At 43.3% G+C, this 14,396-nt stretch overlaps 1 protein-coding gene across 2 annotated transcripts in view; it reads left to right on the top strand.

The window, feature by feature from the left end:
- Nucleotides 1–14,396, top strand: part of HECA (HECA ribonucleoprotein granule regulator) — a 45,173-nt gene that overhangs the window by 14,647 nt on the left and 16,130 nt on the right. The window contains exon 1 of one of the 2 annotated variants that reach the window (XM_089332597.1): nt 11,249–11,268. The exons of the other annotated variant lie outside the window; for it this stretch is intronic. The gene's annotated coding sequence lies outside the window, so the exon portion shown is untranslated. Of the gene's footprint in view, nt 1–11,248; nt 11,269–14,396 lie in introns of those variants that run through there. 2 annotated transcript variants of the gene reach the window in all.

Here is a 14,396-nt window from a genome sequence, read left to right as displayed (position 1 = left end):
ATTCTAGGTAAGGCTTTGGCTCCCAGTTTGTGATGCAGTGGGGTTGGCTGCTTCCAAACTTGTGCTGAAAGCACTCTGCTCTGTTGGAAAAACCCATGGCAGATGTTGGCTTTTCCCCACAGAACTAGCAGTGAATGCTGATCTTCCAAAATCTGAATTCTGCTTCTTTGGGTCTTGTCTTTGTGTGCAGGGTTTTCTGTGGATCTGGGGCTCTTGCTATGCAGTATTCCCAGGAATTCCCAGGTGTGTTCTTCTGCCTGTTAGTCTCAGGGCAAGTCCAGTTGAGTGAGCCCTTTTGAAGTTCCTTTCTGACCATACAATGGGGAAGAACCGTGGCAGGTGAAGCTGTGGGGAAGGTTCTTTCACCACTGTGAATATAGCTTACTCTGGGATTGCTGTGTTGTGATCTGTGACTCATCCTGTTCCCAGGCTTTCCTAGTTTCTTTTTAGTAGCAGAATTCACTTTGATTTTAACCATTTGATTAACAGAGCCTGCTCTTGGCTTGTTGTACTGCATAATTTACTGTATGTCCCTGGATTTGTAATTATGCCTCACATTGTATCTTGATTCATTTCAGTCTTTTCTTTTTTCTCCTATTTACATGCCTGAAAGGTTATATGAAGCAGTTTAATTGTTGTAAAGTATTGTTTTTTTTTTTTTTAAGATTTATTTATTTATTTGAAAGGTGGAGTTAGATCTTCCTTCTGCTGGTTTACTCCACAAATGGCTTCAATTAACCTGGAACTCCTTTTGGGTCTCCCTCATGGGTGGCAGGGGCCCAAGTGCTTGGGACATCTTCTGCCCGGGTGCTTTAGCAGGGAGCTGGATCAGAGGTGGAACAACTGGGACTCGAACTGGTACCCATATGGGATGCCAGCATCACAGGCGGAGGCTTAACTTGCTACATCCAAAACACTGGCCCCTATAAAGCCTTTTGAAGCATTCCCAAATACAGTTCTTTTAGATTTTGCTTTTAAATTAGATTACAGCCATGTGACTTTACCAAACTATAGTGTGGATTATATCAAAATAGTTTTTATCATGACACATTTGACATTTATGTATGTCAATATATGCATTTATATCAATAAGCATATATGGACTAGTATTTCTTAGAATTATGTGTATAAACAATTTGTAAGGTTTATCCTTGAAGGATAGTCAAATTTGAAATTTTTGACTTTGGAAATAAACCAGTCTTCCTCCTCATTTTTTTTCAGTGTTCCCCGAGATATGTCTTGGAAGAATTTTTAAAGAATTTGAAATGTGCTTTCTCTTGATGAAATTTGAAATATTGTTTATGATGCATTTAGAATATATATACACATGTATGAGTATATATTTTGATATAATTATATCTACTGTAAATATTCTTTTGTGGGGAAAAGAAATTTCTGGATTTTTCTCTTTTATTTGTTAATTCTTTTATAAAGTGTTTTTTTTTTCCTGCTAATTTTGAAATGAATTGTCTTGAGCCTTTGAGAATGGCCATGGTGTAAAATTATATCTGTATTCCAAAAAAGTTGGTAATTGGAAAGGGAATTAATGTCTAATTATAATAACATCACTAGCATAATTTATCAGTGGAGTGTGTAACTTGGAGTTTCCTTAGAAAATTTAATAAAATATTCTCTGGGAAATAAATTGTTTTGTAGTAAGCTGCTCTGCGTATCTCTGTGTGGAGTGAACAACTAGGCCAACACATAGTCATGACTAATTCTTGGGTCTGGTTTTCATTTTTACTGAGGTATGTGTAATAACTAGATATGCCCTCTGCTTTGACAGGCCTTTCCTTGTTGCAACAGATTCTGTAACTTGCTTGTTGGCTGATGCAGCATTTTAGAACTAGGCTGTGCAGTGAGGCCCCAGGCAAAAGCTTTGCTTTTCTCCCCAAATCCAAGCAGAATGACTGCCAGGGTGATTACTCCATAGCATTTTCCGGGTTATTTTGAGGGGCGAGCAGAAAGAATATACGAAGGGCAGAACAGGCTTCTGGAAATCAATGGAGTAGAAGGATTTAGTTTATTTTAGAATATGGATAGGGTAAGGAAATGGATTTAGCTACATCATGCTGAGATTTTATTTATTAAACACACTATTTAAATACACTACTTATTCAAAATTATCTTGGGGCAGGGGTGTTTGGAGCCTGGTAGTTAAGACGCTGAATAAAAAGCCTATGTTCCACATTACAGTTTCCTGGGTTTGATTCCTGACTCCAGCTCATGACTCCAGCTCCCTGCTAGTGTAGACCCTGGGAGGTGGCAGCAATGGCTCAAGTATAATTATGTTTCTGCCACCCATGTGGCCACAATCACTGCTCTGTGCTCTGTTGCTCTGTGTGCAGTTTGCCTGGGAATGAAAGCCGCTGAATAGCTCAGGGGCCTTGGCCATATCATGAGGGGAGCTTCCATGTGCTCAGGAAGTGTTTATAGATTCTGAACCAGGGAATTGCCCTGTTTCTATTCTGTGGAACTTTGGTATTTTTAAGAAACAGGGGCCAGCGCCGCGGCTCAATAGGCTAGTCCTCCACCTAGAGGCTCCGGCACACCGGGGTCTAGTCCCGGTCGGTGCGCTGGATTCTTTCCCGGTTGCCCCTCTTCCAGGCCAGCTCTCTGCTGTGGCCCGGGAGTGCAATGGAGGATGGCCCAAGTGCTTGGGCCCTGCACCCCATGGGAGACCAGGAGAAGCACCTGGCTCCTGCCTTCGGATCAGCACGGTGCGCCGGCCGCTGCGCGCCGGCCATGGCAGCCATTGGAGGGTGAACCAACGGCAAAAGGAAGACCTTTCTCTCTGTCTCTCTCACTATCCACTCTGCCTGTAAAAAAAAAAAAAAGAAAGAAAGAAAGAAAGAAAGAAACACACATTTAGGAAACACTGTGAAATCTTTGTCTTCATCCTGATATTAAATTTAAACCAGGCATGTTTTGGATCCATGTCCTTTTGGGTCTTGAGATGGCTTCTGTTACGAAAACATGAATTTTTTACTTTATGGGCATTATTAATGTAGCTTAAACTTACATAGGAACCAAAGTAGAAATAAAAAGGATGTAAAGTAGAAACCTGTAGTTTTCTATTTGGTTTGTATTTGAGTCTGCCTGGGTAGGCTTGTGAATTTTTTGTTTTTTTCTAGGGAAAGACAGAGAGAAAGGTCTTTTATCCACTGGTATAGTCCCCAAGTGGCTGCAATAGCCGAACTTGGCCAATCTGAAGCCAGGAGCCAGGAGTTTCTTCCTGGTCTCCCATGTGGGTGCAGGTGCCCAAGTACTTGGGCCCTCTTCTACTGCTTTCCCAGGCCACAGCAGGGAGCTGAATTGGAAGAGGAGCAGCTGGGATACTAACCGGCACCCATATGGGATACTGGCGCCACAGGAGGAGGCTTAGTCCACTACGCCATAGTGCCGGGCCTGGCTTGTAGGTTTTAATTGAAAATGAAATAAGAGTGGGTCAAGGAGAGTAGGTTGAATTTAATAAGCAAATATTAAAGCCCAAATTGTTGAAGGCTGGCTGGTTTTGTATGTGTGTGATTTTTTTTTTTTTTTTTTTTTTTGGTATGTGATGCTTCCTTATTATTTAAATAGACTGGTTTGCTGGAATAAAAGCCTTGTTTTTAAAACCCTATTCTAAGCATAAAAACATGTTTAACTAAATGTAATCACATGTACTCAATTTGCTACCCACTTTGGAGCTGTCTTTCACTAACTTAAGGGAGATTAAACTAGCCCAAAGGTTAAGACAGATATGCTTAAGTGATCTTGCTCTAGCTCCTATACTAATTAAAACAAGTTGAGAAAATAGTTTTGTAAGTACTAGCTTTCCTTTATGTGTAGAACTGTCTTATGTTTATCTTTAGTAGAGGAAGAAAAACCCTCAAAAATAATAAATATTTGAGAAACCTTATTAAAACCTTTTTAGTTTCCACTTTAAGAATACTTGTGGTTGGGGCTGGCACTGTGGTAGAAGACCTCTCTCTCTCCCTATAACTCTTTCAAATAAATAAAATAAATCTTTAAAAAAAATACTTGTAGTTTAGTGAAGAAATGATACCTAGTGAATTTGGGGTGTGAGTAGGGCCCCAGAGGCTGTGATTAGCTTCTGTGTCCACCCCTTTCCTATTTCCTTGTGGCAGCCAAAGGGAGGGATCAAGGCTGAAGCAGAGGCTTTGCATGTGACTTGGAGGGCAATCAGCAGGCAAGCCAGGCTGGCATCTAAGTCTGGAGTCCTTGAACATGATTTGAGGAACTGGGGCTTGAGTCTGAGTTTCTGAAAGTGTATTTGATAGGATTGAAGTCTAGTTTTCAGAAAGATGGTACTTAAACTTTTCTGCTTTTGTAGCCCCTGAATGGATTAGGAAAAATATTGTTCTTGCATATTTTGTCACACCAAGTTTTTTTATTTTAAGATTTGTTATTTATTTGAAAGTCAGAGTTACAGACAGTGGGAGAGACAGAGAGATATCTTCCATCTGTTGGTTCACTACCCAGATGACCACAACAGCCAGCTTTGGGCCAGGAGCCAAGAGCTTCTTCCATGTCTCCCACATGGGTGACAGGAACCTAAGCACTTGGGCCATCATCTGCTACTTTTCCCAGGTCATTAGCAGGGAGTGAAGCAGCTGGGACATGAACCAGACTCTGTATGGGACACTGGTATCGCAGCAGTTATTAGCTTACGCACTATGCCACAATGCCAGCCCCGTCACACCCGATTTTTTAAAATATTTATTTATTTTAAAGGCAGAGTTACAGAGAGAGAGAAAGGGAGCGACAGAGAGAGAGAGATCTTCGATCTGCTGGTTCACTCCCCAAATGGCCACAATGGTCAGAGCTGGGCCAGTCTGAAGCCAGGAGCCTCTTCTGGATCTCCCATGTGGGTGCAGGGGCCCAAGCTCTTGGGCCATCCTCTGCTGCTTTCCCAGGCATATTAGCAGGGAGCTGGATCAGAAGTGGGATAGGTGAGACTCAAACCAGCACCCATGTGCGATGCCGGCATTGCAGGCAGTGACTTTACCTGCTACACTATGGTGCCTACCCTCCCCCCTCCTTTTTTTTTTAAAGTTTTTTTTTTTTTTTTGAAAGCTACAATGTTATATAGAGAGGGAGAGATCTTTCATTTGCTAGTTCATTCCTCAGATGGCCATACTAGCCAGCACTGGGCCAGACTGAAGCCAAGAGCTAGAGCTTCATCCAGGTCTCCAAGGTAGGTAAAAGGGCCCAGGTACTTGGGCTGTCCTCCGCTGCTTTCCCAGGCCATTAGCAGGGAGCTGGATCACTGGATCAAAAGTAGAACAGCCAAGACTTGAACCTGGTACCTATATGGGATGCCTCCATTGAAGGCAGCAGTTACCCTGTACGCCACAACGCTGGCCCTATAGCCAGTTTTTAAAGCTTGAAGAGATGCAGAGGATACAATTTCCAGTTTATTTGAAATATTTTAATTTATGTGTATTCAAACAGTATAGATTATCATAGTAACTTCATAACTAGTATCATCTGTTTAAAAATAATAAAAAATTTACATTTTTATTTCACTTTTTACTCAGAATTTGATCCCTAGAAAACAGGGTATTGTCCTGCTGTAAACTCTTTTATGTGTAATCCTGTTCTTCTGTAACAAAAAACATCTGTAAACTTAAATTTATTTTAAGAATGGCAGAGTATGAGCCTCCAGGAAAAATAAAAAGCAGTTTGAACCCTGGTAGAAATTATCAAAATGAACTTTTTCTGAAGTCTGGAAATAAAGCAAAGGCTTGCAGTAATTCTAGGATTGTTTATTCAGGATAAATGACTGAATCGTGGTACAAATGGTGAGCCATGTCCTGTTCCCAGTGTCTCTCCTTACCTCCATGGTGACATAAAAACCAGCAGCCTGGTAGTCACAGGGTAGAGAAAGAATCAGTTTGGAGTTCCCCAAAAGCTGTAGCCCCAGAGAACTGTCACTGTTTGACCTACCTAGAAGCTCCCTGGGAAAGCCTCATTCCCAGGGCCTGTCTTTATTTGACCTGGCTCAGAGCTCACGGGTTGGTAAAATCCCTGTTTCTGAGGTGTGTGTTGAAAATAACCAGCAGCAATTGTTAAACTTCGCAGCTGCCTGAGACAGTGATGCCAGGTGAGCAAACAAGAGGTGATCCAGGAAGCTTACACACACAGTCTTGAGAGAGAGATGTCTGCAAGGAACATTGGAAGCTCCAATAGATGTTTGTATATTGTGCCCAGGAAAAACCTAAGGAGACTCTAACTCTCATCTCAGGCTGGCCCATGGCTAAAACAGCTGCCAACTGCTTGGGTCTTGAGGAAGTGGACCCCAGTACACATGGAGACCCTCTGCAGAGGTGAGAGGATTAATCCGTCAGGGCACTTCAGACAGTCTCTGTTCAGGTGTTAGCTGACCACTCAGCTAACTGAACAGAGACTTCAATGACTGACTGTGACAAAAAATACAGACTTCACAGACTTAGTCCAAGAAAGTCACTAAGCAAACAACAGAAACAACAGGATGAGGGACAAATTTTGGAGAGGGAATCTGGTATTCAGAATTGCCACCATGTTAAAGGTTTTCAACAAAAAACTATGAAATAGAAAATATGCTTTATTTTTTCCCATTGACATCCCCTTCACTAAGCTCTACTCTAGTCACATAGCAGGTGTTCAGAACATTCCTACAGTTGCCTTGCATTGATTGGCAGCTGGTCAGAATTAAATTATTTTCAGAGACCCCATATGGGTGGGAGGGATGGATCCAGTATTTGAGCCATCACCTACTACTCCCAGGGTGTGCATCAGCAGGAAGTTGGAATAGGAACTGAGACTGGAATAGAGCTGGAACTGGAACCCAGACAGCCTGATACAGGATACAGGCATCCAGAGCAGTGTCCCAACTGCAGTGACAAACATCCATTTCTGACTTCTGTGCTGTGATGACTTAGAGGACTTCGGTGTGTCAGATGTAGTAAATTGGCATTAAATTTACTTAACAACAGGTGCTGATAAAAAAATATACAAATCTGACCTTGAATCTGTAATATTTTCAGGTGACTAACTTTTACTGAATTGTAATATAAAAAATTCAGGATTGTCAGATACTGTATTGATGTTTAGGGGGAACTGATAACGTTGGTGTCACCTCACCTGTACAGATTATTAGCAGTGTTTCTTCTTTCTAAATACAGGTAGAGTATCCTTTAGCTGAAATGCTTAGGGCAGAAGTGACTCTAATCTAAATATGCAATTCATTTGTTTCCTATGTACCTTACACATGTAGACTGCAGGTAATTTTATACAATATTTTTAATGCATCTCTCTTTTGACTGCAGTTCATCATCACATGTTGTCAGATGTGAAGTATTCCATTTGTGGCATCGTGTCAGTGCTCAGAAAGTCTCAGATCTTGAAGTATTTGGGATTTCAGATTTTTAGATGAATGCTCAGCCTGTACTCACTTGTCTATGTTTTTCTCTATGTCCTCATCATACACTTTGGCTTCATTGTCTGAAACAGAGGTGGAGTAAACCTGCTAGACTGGCAAGCTTCAAAATTATGTGTCACTGCAGATGGGTAAACTCACTGCATTGGGTTTGAGGCCAAGGAGGCACCCTTCTTTGGTTGGCTTTGGAAAGTGAGTGCCAGTAGTTTAGGTATTCATGATTCTATGTGGCCTAATAGCAACTATTATTAAAAGCCATGGTATTAAATCCCTAGAAGCAAAAACCACTTATAAAGACTCCAGAAGGGGCCTCATGTCATTCTTTAGTACTATATTCCAATTTTAAAGCATTCTCCTTGCTAAAAAAATAAGCCTGATTCTGATTATCCTTGCCAATGCCCTCCTGTCAGCACAAATTTTCAAAATTTGGTCATAATCAACATTCCTTAATCATATTTTATATATGTGATTTCCATTTAGCATGTAAATTGCACTACAGCAGACTCATAGAATGGCAGATGTCCTAAACAGCACTCTGGCCTCAGAATCAGCCCGTAAGGCATTCAAATCTGGCTAAAAAGCCCATGAGAGCATTTTAGGTATGGAAAGCCAAGACATGGTGGCAAAAAATGACCTACATGAAAGATCTCTGTGAGTGAGATCCTGATTTAAAGAAGTGGCCATTCAAAAAAGGAGGTACCTTTCTCTGAAGGGAGGAGAGAACTTCCACTTTGATTATGGCCCTGTATAAATAATGTCGGAGTTTGTGGACTCAAAAGGCTTCCATAGCCTTGGCAGCTCATGACAAGAGCCTTGGTTAATCACTGACATCATAAATAAGAGTGTCAATTGTTAAATCAACAACAGGAGTCACTGTACACTTGTTCCCCATGTAGGACCTCTGTCCTTAATGAGTTGTACTATGAGAATTAATGGTAAAACTCAAACAGTACTTTATACTTTGTGTGTCTGTGGTGCAAACTGTTAAAATCTTTACTTAGTATAGAGTTGATCTTCTGTACATAAAGATAATTAAAAATGAATCTTAATGAAGAATGGGGTGGGAGAGGGAGTAGTGAGTAGGAGGTGGGATGGGAGTGGGGGTGGGAGGGTATGGAGGGAAGAACCACTATATTCCAAAATCTGTATCTATGAAATTTGTATTTATTAAATAAAAGCTTTATAAAAAAGTTGCCATTATAGTTTATGCTATATATTAAAATATATTTTTATATAGTTTATTTAAATGATTCTTAGGTGCCCAGGTGCTGATCAGATTGCCTTAATGACTCCTTTATTCCTTATAGCAGCCCTTTGAGATCAGTACTGTTATTTGCACCATTTCACAGGGAGAAAACCAGGCATGGGGTGACTCTGTGATTTGCCACACTTATGTCAAGTAATGGGGCACAGAGCTGAGAGTCACATTCAGACAGACTGGCTCCAGGTTAGGTGTCTTCATCCCCTTGGTCTGATGCTGCTTGCCTTGAGAGGGATGTGCTGTCTGCCAATCAGGGGACGTGTTCCCACATGAGGGGAATGACTGCAAGGAAAAAAAGTCAGCAATGTAGTTAAGTAGTTGTTCAGAAGCCCTAAGTTTGCATTTGGGGCCTGGGTGCAGAAGGTGGGTAGCACTGATGATGAGGAAGTGAGGGTGAGGGCCAGGCTGTGCCCTGACGAGGAAGCCTGGACTGAGTGTAGAAGGCTTCCCAGCTGCCGCCCCTCAGCTGGGCTGCTTCTCCCTCTCCTGTTCATCTTCCATCAGTGCCACCACAGTCCTCCACATGGGTGGTATCTCATTTTTCCCTTCAGCAAAGCATTTGTTAAGTACCTAATAGGACTTTCTCAGGTGTGGGTTTACAAGAATGGCTGTGGCCCAGTCCCTGCTTTCCTGGAGAGCCGGGGATGACTTCAGAAGCTTTCCTGACCCTTGCCTGCCCGGCTCTGCACCTGCTTGTGATGCTTGCAGCTGTGGAAAGAGGAGCGAAACTTGATCTCAGGTTCACAGGGAGCTGAAAATAGCAGTGCCTGGTCTGTGGGGCTCCTGGCTGGTGAGAGTGAGTTTGTTGAGGTGTTTGGGTTGCCTGTGTAAATGACGCACATCAGACCCTCCTGTAGTCTTAGGTGAAGGGGCAGGAATGCAGGGTTAGAAGGCCAGGGAGACAGACCATCAGGTGACATGGGCCTGGTCGGTTACCTTGTCCAGTCTTGGACTCCTGGAGATTTTTGTGAAGAATGACGTGAACTCTGTTTATTTAACTTGAGCACAAATAGAAGCTGGCTCCTGAATGCGGGGTAATGAACCTGTGAAAACAAGCATTGGAGGATTTATGCATATACTTTTTTAAGCCATGCTGACTGTGTGTAAGAGAGCCTGTTTCCGATGGCTTGTTAGGTTGTCATGGTTTACAGTATGGGGCGTTGGTGCAGCAAGCCCTCTCTGATTGTGGGATTCCCCTTTCCCTTCTGTCTCATTAAAGGTGTAGTTGTATCAGAACAACCTATGCCCTGTTTATACCTTGGTGGGATCACTGTTCTTTAAGAATCACACATTTTGTAAACTTAGAGCCTCAGGCAGCCTTTGGCTGTTTCTTTAATACAACTTATTTGTTAATAGCCTTATTTTGAATGCTGTTGGTATTTTTTCTTAGTTACAAAATCTTTTCCTATGCATTTTGATTAGTTATGATACATAGGAAATTGAAAGAGACATGGCATGCATTTTGATTAATTATAATAGTTAAGAAATTGAAAGAGACATGGCATTATTCATTTATTTACTTAAATTCTGAACACTTATCATATGGTGTGTCCAAAAGATGAGACGAAGCAGGAAATATATTGGAGCAGGTTGCATTTAGTTGGGGAGCCAAATACATAGGTATGAAGGTATGATAGGGTCGCTTAGAAGAATATGCATTTTTATGGAACTTCACAGTGCATAAAGTATTTCTATCCACATGTGAGGCGAGTGGGGCAAGAAGTACTAGCCCACTTTACCGGTGAGGTAACTGCTCAGTGTGAAACATTGAGTCGGTAGCAGAACTGGCCCCATTGTGGACCCTGGAAAGGGAAGTTAATTAGGGAGGGAGGTATGTTGTGAGTATACATAGAGAGCAGTGAAATGACTTCCCTGGGGGTTGTGGGAGACATGAGAGCACTGTAGGAAGTCTCCCACTATCTCAAATCTCACTCTTGTCCTCCTCATCTGCCTGCCTCTGAGCCTCACTCTTGGGCTGGAGATGTGTTACGGCGAGAGGTGTCTGTGGCACGTTACTCCACATTAAACAAGCTCTTGGCTCTGTGTTTGTTTTTGAGTCCTAGGCGCAAGGCCATATCAAAGTGACGCGTAAACAAGCAGAGAGTTGGGAGGGTAGGCGGCAGGTGAGAACAGCTGTGATCCTACATAGGGCGTGGGCAGAGCTTTGGTGCTATATGTGTGTTCTATGCATATACTTTCTTTTAAGATTTATTTTATTTATTTGAAAGAGTTACAGAGAGAGGTAGAGACACAGAGAGAGGCCTTCCATCCATTGGTTCACTCCCCAGATAGCCGCAACGGCCAGAGCTGTGCCGGTCCAAAGCTAGGAGCCAGGAGCTTCTTCTGGGACTCCCACGTGGGTGCAGGGACCCAAGGACTTGGTTCATCTTCTGCTGTTTTCCCAGGCCATAGCAGAAAGCTGAATTGGAAGAGGAGCAGCTGGGACTAGAACCGGCAACCATATGGGATGTTGGCTCTTCAGGCCAGGGCTTTAACCCGCTGCACCACAGCGCCGGCTCCTGTGCATATACTTTCATTAACACATCTAGCAGAATTTACCAATCCTCCTGGCTCCAAAGATAAGGTATATAGGAAGTCCTCTGTCGATTAAATGATATATTTTCTGCTTTTAATAAAATATATAAATAAGATTTTTCCCTCTTAGTCTGCCTTTCTTTAATGTGAAGAATGTTTTTTAAAGAAATGTCAAGTCAATCTCAGAGTTTATACTTTGAGTATTATGAATATGAAGATATAGGTAGGCCATTCTTTGATTTTATTAGACCTGGGATTGTATTTCAGAGACATTTTTTTCAGTCTTGTGAAGGATTGAAGATAAAAGCAATTGGACCTTGTTTAATTGGCTGATTAACATTTTAAAGGACACTGAAGGTCACAGCCCAGGTGACAGAAGCTCTTTTCTGCTTCTTTTCAGTGGGCTTCAATAGGATCAAGTCTTTCTCTCTGTCTAGGATTATAACTTGCTCCTCCTTCCACTGTTTTTATCAGTGTCTTGAATGCAAGTTTGTCAGCCCAGGTTTGTCCAAGGCCTGGACCTGGTGGTGCCAGAACCCAAAGGTGAATAAGAGGCATCTTCACCTGAGTTATCACGTGGTGGGGACGACAGTGAAGAAGCCAGCTGCTGGGGATGCAAGGGGAGATTGGTGTCTGCAGTCGGTCTTAAGTAGGAGGAAGGGGGGTGGGTACCCAGTAACCAGGTTCTGTTGTGAGCATGTGTGCGTGTGTGTGTTCCCATCCTTAGAACAACTATGTAGGGTACGTTCTGTTGTGATGATACGAGAAGTTCCTTGTCCAAGGGCACATAGCCTATAAATGGTACTGGTAAAGGTACACAGACAGTCTGATGGCGGAGTCAGTTCTGTGAATTGCTATCCTAGGCTGAATGGGGCTCGGACAAAGAGAGTGGCTTGTGGATTCCCAGGGGATAAATAGGGAAGCCATAGTGAGGCCCATGGAGTTGGTTTAGTGCCATGTTGCTGAGGCCCTGGAACCCCACACTTCTAGAAAGGGGACTGGTAACATGTGATAGTGGTAGCTGACGTTTGCTCAGACTGTATGATTCCCTCTACCTGTGCTGATGCAGTTGGTGGAACATCATATTAGTCATTCAGCAGGAAGAGACGAGATTGTTTCTTGAGTAGTGGAATCCCATCGTTCGTTCCTTGTCTTGTGCTTCAGGCTCTCCTGAGATTCTGGCCTTCATGCTCCCAGTTCAGGGACATGGTTAGACTCAGCCTTTGCTGTTTTCTGTCCCTGCCCCCTTCTCCTTCCTTCCCTCTGCAGTTCTATTTCTGCAAAGTTTCCTGGCTAGTTGTCTGTATGCACCAAGCTTATCTGTCCTTCTTGTCATTCAGTCTTCTCTCCATCATTGCTCATTCTGGTGAGGACCTTGCAAGCTGAAGCTTCCTACCCACTGGTTTTCAACCAGGGATGGTTTCTCAACACGGAGTTTTTGGCAACACTGAACACATTTTGGTTATCAGTTGAGGGAGGTGGTGCTGTGGGCAGCTACAGGGTTGAGGGCAGCAGTGCTGCCACACATTGTAGAGCACTCTGGATGGCTCCTACCACTGGGAATTACCCAACCTCAAATGTCAGGAGTGCAGAGGTTGAGAAAAGCACTGATCTTGCCTGGCACGTGCCACATTTCAGTCCTCTGAGCTTTTCTCTCCTTGGCTGCCTTGACATGATTCTCTCCTGACTTTTTCTTACACTAAATTCGCAGTTCCTTCCTTACCAATCTGTGGAAGATTCCTCCAGCCTTGATTCCAGTCACTGCTTCTTAGGATTCCTCCCCTGGCCTCTCATCTCTGCCTGCTCCCCCAGTTCCCAGTGATTTAACCTCCCACTCTGGGCAAGTGACTGCATATCTATAATCTCAGCCCCAGCTCCCTCGAGCTCCATACACAAGCCCTTCCAATTCACAAGCCCAAAACCGTGCAGCCCAGACTCTTCTTCTGGCCACAGCTGCCCTCCCATTGGCTGTGAGCACTGCACATCAAGCGGTCTGACATTGCTCTTGGAGCAGGTGTCATTCTCAACTCATCACTACAGCCCTCTCTCTCTGGCCTCCCAGCCCCCAGTCTCCTCACACTGCCCTGGTGGACTGTGTGTGTGTGTGTGTGTGTGTGTTTCTAAAACAATTTGAGGCTAACAGTCTTTCTTCTGCTTCTAATGCAAAAACAGGCTAAACTGCCGAGCATGGCTTGTGGAACCTTCTCGATTAAGCCCAGTGGTTCCTCACTGGGAGGAGTACTGCTCGCCAAAGCAACCTTTTGCACATGTTCCTCGTTTTTATATTATCATGATGGAGAGTGAGGGTCACAAACAGTGCTCACAGCCCGGTGATGCTGACTTCCTGCAATGCCATAAGGAACTGTCCAGATGCCAATAGTGCCCTCATTAAAAGATGGCATATTGGATTTTTGGCTTTGGCCTGGAGAAGTGAAGGAACAAATTGTGAGTTCCAGGGAGTACTTATTTTGGGGAGTAGGAAGCCAGAGAGGAATTGAATGGTAATAAAACAGCATGGAAACATAGGGAAGAGTTTAAAGGGAGTGGTGAATTGTCCATGCATTAAAAAATCATAGATATGCAGACACTGAGTGGGGAAGGCTGCCTGTTGTGTTACTCTGTGTGGTGCCATCTCTTCCCAGGCATAAATTACACTCAGCCCCTTCTGTGCACCACCAACAGCCTCCGGTTCTGTCTCCTTCACTGGCGGACCCAGAGCCTGCCGTGTTCGTTCCTGCACTGCCAGGCTCTCGGGTTCTCAGGGTGACCCACACTGGTTAGTTTTGCCATCTCTGCTTAGGCCCCCAGGCACCTCACTACCCAGCTTTCTTTACAAATAAAAATGTCTCAAGTTATATCATAGATTCAGCTAATGACATGAACAACAGCAACAAGAGGTGTAAAACACTCACATGACAGGTACTCTGCTAAACTGCTTACCAGCATGACTTCTTTAACCTCACAGAAACCTCCAGATAGTAACTGCCTTGACTGCACTCATTTGTAGCTGAGAAAATCGAGGACTAAACAGATGAAGTGACCAGTAGTATTCCATGGAACTCGGAATTAGGCGTTTTTAATTTTTTTCTCTCTCTTTCATTAAAAAATAGTTTTTAGTTTAGGTTCATAGCAAAATTGAGAGTTCCTGTATGCCCCCTGCCTCCACATGTGCATAGT

The sequence above is a fragment of the Oryctolagus cuniculus genome, chromosome 5, assembly GCF_051225735.1.
Source record: "Oryctolagus cuniculus isolate XC-2025 breed Fujian yellow rabbit chromosome 5, ASM5122573v1, whole genome shotgun sequence".
Taxonomy (NCBI): Eukaryota; Metazoa; Chordata; class Mammalia; order Lagomorpha; family Leporidae; genus Oryctolagus; species Oryctolagus cuniculus.
The sequence above is the reverse complement of the archived record's forward strand: the minus strand, read 5'-3'. Positions and strand labels throughout refer to the sequence as shown.